Source organism: Cyprinodon variegatus, unplaced genomic scaffold (assembly GCF_000732505.1).
Source record: "Cyprinodon variegatus isolate N-32 unplaced genomic scaffold, C_variegatus-1.0 Scaffold23, whole genome shotgun sequence".
NCBI lineage: Eukaryota > Metazoa > Chordata > Actinopteri > Cyprinodontiformes > Cyprinodontidae > Cyprinodon > Cyprinodon variegatus.
This window is the reverse complement of record NW_015150476.1, coordinates 2,246,187-2,253,658: the sequence shown is the minus strand read 5'-3', so window position 1 is coordinate 2,253,658 and position 7,472 is coordinate 2,246,187.

The following is a 7,472-nucleotide window of genomic DNA, read 5'->3' as shown; positions in this document are numbered from 1 at the left end:
GAGCTCCCTTCTCTCTCTCACACACACACACTCCGACTCCCTTTCTCTATCCTTCCCTCCCTCTCACCTCTCTCTTTTCGTTTAATCCACACCATCCTCCTCAACCCCAGCCTCTCTTTTTCCCTCTGATGCCGGCTGTCTTGGACTGTTGGCCACACGTTGCTCTGTGTTCTGTTGCTTAACTCCATCAATCACTGTGAGCACACAGAAAATAGTGTGTGCCTGCATGTGTATGTCGGGGATGAGGAGAGGTGCAGAAAAAGGAATATATGGTCGGCAGAACTACAAGAGATGAAAACAGACTTTGAAGAAGGGCTAGTTTTAGAAACCTGGAGGGAAGGGACAAACAAATGGGAAGAATAGCTATTACACTTAAAGATCCGCTGGGCCCAGTGTCCATCCAAATAGCCTCCTGAAAACTGTCCCCCTCTTTGGGTGGAACTGTGTTATTTCTGGCTCTGGTTGAGCTGGGACAGTAATGATAATGATGATTATGATGATGATGCGTTTTTAGTGCTTATGTTAATGGTTATTACCTGAGTGAAATGAGAACCTGAGTGGGAAGGGTGCATTTCAGTCTTAGTTTGATGAAACACAAATGAAGAAAATCACCACTTCCCAACTGCTGAATTTTGTTTAGCTTTTATCTTATTTTTCAAATAAACTTCAATAAAATAACTCTGGTTCAAAACCATAGTTTTACTATTTTTTTTTTTAGAAATATAAATAGCTGTACCTGGAATTTTATTCGTTTCTTAAATCAAAATATTCTTCAATTGTCACTATCTGCCAAATACACTTTAAAAAATAACTTTTTTGTCCTGTAAATATTATCTTGGTTTTTATTTAAAATTTACTCCAAATTGCCATGTAAGTGACACCTTTTATTTAATGTCTGACTTTGAATTAATTTGTAAATCTATATCCATCAAAAGATAACTAAATTTAATTCATCTTACCAAATGGTTTTAAGAAAACTATTTAAATATGTTCCCAACTTAACAGATGCAAGTAATATGTACTTGGATATTATGAGTAAATTTGGTTCTTTTTTCTTTGCCTGACCATAGGTCAGAAATGGAAAATATTATTTACTTGTCACAGTTTGCAGCACTTTTGCCTTGCAGTAAGAAGATTGCGGGTAAGATTCCCCTGCCCGGGGTCTGCATGGAGTTTGCATGTTCTCCTGCATAAATGGGTTTTTCTACAGGTACTCCGACTTCCTCCCACAGTCCAAAAACATGACTGTTAGGTTAACTTCTCTAGATTCTACTTGTGTGTGCATGGTATGTGTGTCTGCATTGCCCAGTGACAGAATGGCGAACTGTCCAGTGTGTACCCCGCCCTCTCGCCCATCGATAGGCACTTGCCCCAATGCCAACCTGATGGAGGGAGAAGATGGATGAAGATGTTCTTGTTAGTCTTAATCAGCAAATGCACAGTAAATGTCTGAATCTGACCAGAGTACACTGAAAAAATTGACTTTTTGCTGCCATAAACTCTTTTAGAGTATTCGTCATAATTTCTACTGTATTTTTAAGCTTCAGTAAAAACTAACGTTTCTGAAGTAAGTCTTACTTAGATTTCCTTATATTAATTAAATGTATAACAGCAGGATGTACATGCACAAACTTTACTCTAAAAATGTAGTGTTTTGAAACTCACACACAGAGCATGCACACTGTAGCTCACAGCAGGACTGATTCTGCTCCGAGTCCAGACATTACAGGATCAAACACAGAGCAAGAGGTAGTCCAAATGACAGTCATTTTGACAGGGTGCAACAGTATTGCAAAAGCCTCCTCGCTGCTCATGGGACTGATATATGCCCTGAACTTGGCATATCATCCCACTTTGCACTACACTTTTGAAGTCATCCAAAAATTTTTCCTTGGGTTGGATGGATTTAAAATGTCCCCAAAAGTAAACACCCTGAAGCTTTTCTAAATGCATTCATTACTTTATCATCTTATGGTTGGAAAATGTAGCATCAAATGCCAAGAATTAGCAATGGGTTCCAGTTAATCTTAGTGGAAGGTTGCCTGTCATTAATGTTTTTAATTTTTTGCAAAATAAGGTATATGTTATTTGGCATAAAATAACAGAACCTTTATTCATCTATCTAGTAGAGATTCTATTCTTCATTGATAATGGTTTGACAGTTTAAGCTGTTAATTTTTTATTGCATTGATTTTGCTTCATTAATGTTGTAATTGCATTTTTTAAGTCCACTAGTCTGGACTTCTGGTTTAAATGTTTACATTGCACTGTTTGAGTGTGTAGGTATGTAAGATTTTTATTGCATATTTGAGTAGTGACTATAGTACCACATCTGTGTTGGATGTGGTGTTTATCAAATACTGTGTATTTACTGTTTACCAGTCATACAAACCTCATCTTATTTTCAGTACAAATTCTAATGTAGTACAACATAATGCATTTTACTATTAATTAGTGTTGCACCGATACCGATACCAGTATCGGACGGGGCCCCGATACTGCCCTAAAATGGTGGTATCGGTATCGGCGAGTACCAACAAATAGGTCACCGATACCATTGTGAGAGCCATAAGTTTATTCAACTATTGTCACCCACTCCTGGTAGGCAATAAAAACTTTTTATTTTTATTATCCAGTAGAACTTTGTATTAAAAAGTCCTACTGGATTCACTTTGTATTAGATTTTTTCCTACTTCACAAAGGTAGGCAGCAGCTTGACAAAGCCATGATGGCAATTTTACATTATTATGGTATTGGTATCGGCCGATTCTGAACAGCCAGGTATCGGGTATCGGTATCGGTATCGGGGCCAAAAAATGGCATCGGCCCAACACTACTATTAATGCCATATTTGTACATGCTTTTTTTCCCTTCATTTAAATAGAGGCATACATAGTCTTTACACCAGTGCTCAAAGTTTAAGTGTCTGTTTATGTACTGACCTTCGTCGACAAGTTGTTTTGAGCGTGTCTGTGTAAGTTAAATTTTCTTGATCTTACATATAAGTATATTTCTGTAATGAATGTTGAAACTCTCATTTCAGAGTGTTGTAAAAAATTTTTATTGCATATTTGAAAAGTATATCCAGGTTTGAATCCCAGCCAGGTATCTTTCTGCTTGGAGTTTGCATGTTCTCCCTGAGCATGCGTGGGTTCTATCCGGGTACTCCGGCTTCCTCCCACAGTACAAAAACATGGCTGTTAGGGTAAATTCTCTAAATTCTCCTTAGGTGCAAGTGTGTGCGTGAATGCTTATTTGGCTCTGTGTTTCCTTAACTTTTTGAGTAAAATGTTGTTTGTGCCTATGAAAAACAAGTAGACCTTACTTAATTTGTTTAATTAAATCTAACTTACAACTTGGATGTAATTAAGTAAATGTTTCTTAATATCTTTACAACTGTTATGTCTTATGGAAGGTAAAATTCACTTGATGCTGGCAAGTGAATATTACAGCATTAAATTTTACTTAAATAATTTGCGTACTACTTACAATATACTGTAGTACTTACAATATATTTTTTAAGTAAATCTTATTAGTTGTTCAGTGTACTTTTCAGTGAGAAATTATTGCCTGAGCCTGATTTGCACAGCTGTAGGTTGATATACAGACTGTCTGTATGGTTTAAAACTATAATGTCGAGGGTTACAAACGCTTTATCTAGTTTTTTGAATGACTGGTACATATTGTAAATGGAAAAAAAAAAAAGTTCACAATATACAGCTGAGATTTAGATCAATTTAGTAAAATTTCCTCAAATATTAGTTAAAAGTAAAGCAATCAAAAATCATTACTTTTTACTTAAGTTTTGGACTTGAATGAAATATGAGTTGGGTAAAATGTACTAATTAAACAAAAGTGCATCTTTTGTTGATAAAAGAGATTTGGTAGTCACCTTTTCTGAAGTTTTTTGTTAAATCAACTCTTCCTAGTAATAAAATTAACTTTCATTTTTTGAGGAAAATTCACAAAGAATTTCCATGTGGAAAAAGTTACCTAGAAAATTAGAATTGCAAAAATGGATTGGATGTGCATTTCTGCAAGTCAATATATATATTTACATTAGTTTAAATCCAATGATTTTGAGCTTAATCTGTCAGAGGTATGCATCTTTTCTTTTGTATAAATGCAGCATGCTCTCTAACTTCACTGGTTAAAAAGGTTCTTTTCTATTTCCATATTACAGACAAAGCTTTAAGAATTATTCTCAGTCTTTTGCGGAAACAGAGAGAAGTGTTGCTTTAATGTGTCCATACTGATGATTTTAGCACAACAAAAATTGGGAAATATATGCAGTTCTATCTGCAATCCATTTATGTGTATTCATGCTCTACTCTGAACTTAACAAAACCTATCCTTGAACCGAACACAAAAAAATAATATCTATTACACCCTAAATGATGTTGAACACTGATTAGCCAAAGGAAATAAATTTACCACGTTTTAACAAACATGCAAATTAAGCTCCCCAAACGAAAGAAGATTTACAATAATGTTTAAGTTTTAGTTGAAAACAAATAATTTACTCCTTATGCGATAAATGGCATCTGTAGCCTTGAAGCAAATTACTGGAATCAGAACAGGTGAGGACGTTCCTAAAAAATTAAAATGTGTTAAAAACTTTCCAACACATTTAACTTGAGAGGATTGTAGAGCCTTTAGAACTGCACTTTTTTTTTAAGGTTGAAAAGGTATTGGATAGTGTCTTCTGCTGAGTGTTGTATGTTCCCAGTTCCAAAAAAGTGCAAAAAAAATTCCACTGGACTTTGTTTTTCAAGTTTAAAGATGTTTAGTATCCCATCCAGGGAACTTTTTCAATTCAAAAAAAGACTTGAATCTGGTTAATTTTCTCTGCTCTGTAATAATCTGCTGCAATTGACATGTATGGGAGTGTAGATGTTTCTGTATCTGGCACCATGGCTTTTTTTTAATGAGTTGTTGTAGATGTTGATAGGTTTTATGGGGAAGAATCTCCTGAGGTCTGTGTTGCAGCAGATCTGGAGAAGCCTTCGACTGAAGACACTCTGGTGCTGTTCAACAGGATGCTAAGGGTTTTGTCAAATTTGTTATTTATTTCATGAAGAATTATTCTTGGTAAAATCATTTCCTGGGGTGCTAAAGGAGTTCCCAGAACAGAGTTGGCATTTATTATTAACTTGTTGGGGTTCTTTGAGTTATTTGATCTGATAATGCTACCTGAACAGTTTGAGGCAGAAGAGATGACACTCTTCAGAACAGGAAGGACCTTCCTCAAGGAGTCCCTTCTTCAAGACAGCTTCACAGTTGCGCCTCCTGTCGAGTCTGTTGTTCATTTGAACACTGAGGTACTTCTTCACCCATTATGGTAATTATGTTTGACTTGATCCAGTTTCCTCTGTAATCTACAATCATCTCTTATTTTATTTGTAGTCATGGTTAAATAATGGCTTCCCCGCCATGCCACTAAGTGGTTCATCAGCTTCCATTACTCAGCTTCTTCTCAATCTCTCACACACCCAACGATTGCAGAGTCACCTGAGTATTTCTCCAGATGACAGGACCCTGTCTCGAAATGGAAGTCAGAGGCTTACAGAATAAAAACAAATGGTGAAACTACTGACCCCTGTGGTGCTCCTGTGCTGCTGACTGCCTGGTCAGACCGTTGACCCTTATGGAATTACTGACAAAGTAAATTGAGCTAAATTATGTTGAATTCTATATAGAAATTAAAGAACATGATCCTTGCTGCCTTGTCTAAATGATAGTAGGTTTGTCTATTCACTTGTATGATGGCATTTGCGATAGATTAAACTCAGAGGGTTCTAGCTGCTTGCTTGCTTGCTCGGGTGGACTAAAGTGTCTCTCTAAGACCTTAGAGATCTCAGGGCAGCAGGTCTAAAGTCATTGAGGACTGTTGGCTGATTTTTCTTTGGTTTGGGAACAAAGCAGAAAGTTTTCCACAACATTGGAACCTTCACCTGGGTCAGGTTAAGTTCTAACTGGTGCTGTAGAATCCCACATACTTGCCTTTAGGAGTCTATTATAGAGTATGATTTCCTAAACAAGAAATAATACATTATAATATTTCTATCATATTGTATCTTTCGGTTTATTTAGCGTTAGTACCGACATAATATAAGATATAACACAATTCATACACTGATAATAAAATACAATACAGAAGGGATCAATACATAGAATACAGCATGATGCAATACAACAACAGTTGATATAATAATACAATCAGATACATTTCATAAAACCTAAAATGATCAGGGGGTGGCATAATTTAGCAGATTGGATTAGCATTTTAGCTGAGATTTACCATTGTTGGAAGACCCGTTTATCTACTTCAAAATTTGGTTTTTACAAATTTTAAGTCCATTAAAAAAATTTCACGGGTTTGTTTCTTTTAGTTGTATGTCTAAAACTGTTTTTTTGGCATGCTATTAGCTTACTTACTGCTCAGTGACAGGAAGCAGTTGCTCAATGCAGCAGAAGCTAGTTGATGGCATTTGGTTGGCTTAGGCCCGTTACATACTCAGGAAGAGCTGAGAAATCTGTTCTTGTTCTTGAGGTGCAAGAAAAAAAGTTTGCCTTGATCAGAGTATTTACTTTGCAAGAAGCCCATCCACTGATGCTTACATCACAAAACAAATCACAACAGCAGGGCAATGGCAGAAGAGGCTCATTTTAGATATATTAGGAGGAGGAAAGTAAAATGCTTTAGATTGCCAAGATTGCAGATGCTTACATTTTTTTCACCTCCTCTACCAGCCAATAATCAAACTACATTTACATAACATATAATAAATTAATAGCAGACCAAACCAAAAAAAAAAAACAAAAGCGGAAAGATAATCTTTTCCTACTTAACAACGGCCATTCAAATCCTGACCAATCACAACTGCTCTCGGACATACTGCAAGAAAAGGTTCTGCCCAGATATCGTGCGAAGAATAAGCAGTGAAGACAGGGTAGAGGGAACAAAATGATATTATGAGTGTGACAGCTAAAAAAAAAATTATTGTGTACATGTAACAAGGCGTCATTGTCCGAAATTTCTTCTATGAAGCAGCAGCTAACTGATAATAGATTTGAAAAGGTATGGACAGAAATACTAAACACTTGTGTGTTGTCACTTTTCTGCCACTTGTAGGGAAACACAGGTCTATAAACAGCTAGATGTGTGTTCAACAAGGCATTTAGCAAAATTAGACAAATTTATGAAGTTATTTGAATGCCATACTTCTCACAGGACAATTTCATACAACTAATCTATTATTTTATCTTCAAATCAACTGTGTTCTTATCTAATATAATATAATACATATCATATCTGATGTTTAATAATTTATAATGAATATATGATATCAAAAAGTTCAGCGCACAAATAAAAAGTCAACTGAGGTGTTAGCAGTTAGCAAAAATTTGTAAAGTAAATAAACATGTCTAGAATAAATTTGCTTAAACGTATGTGCTGAAATAACTTTTGT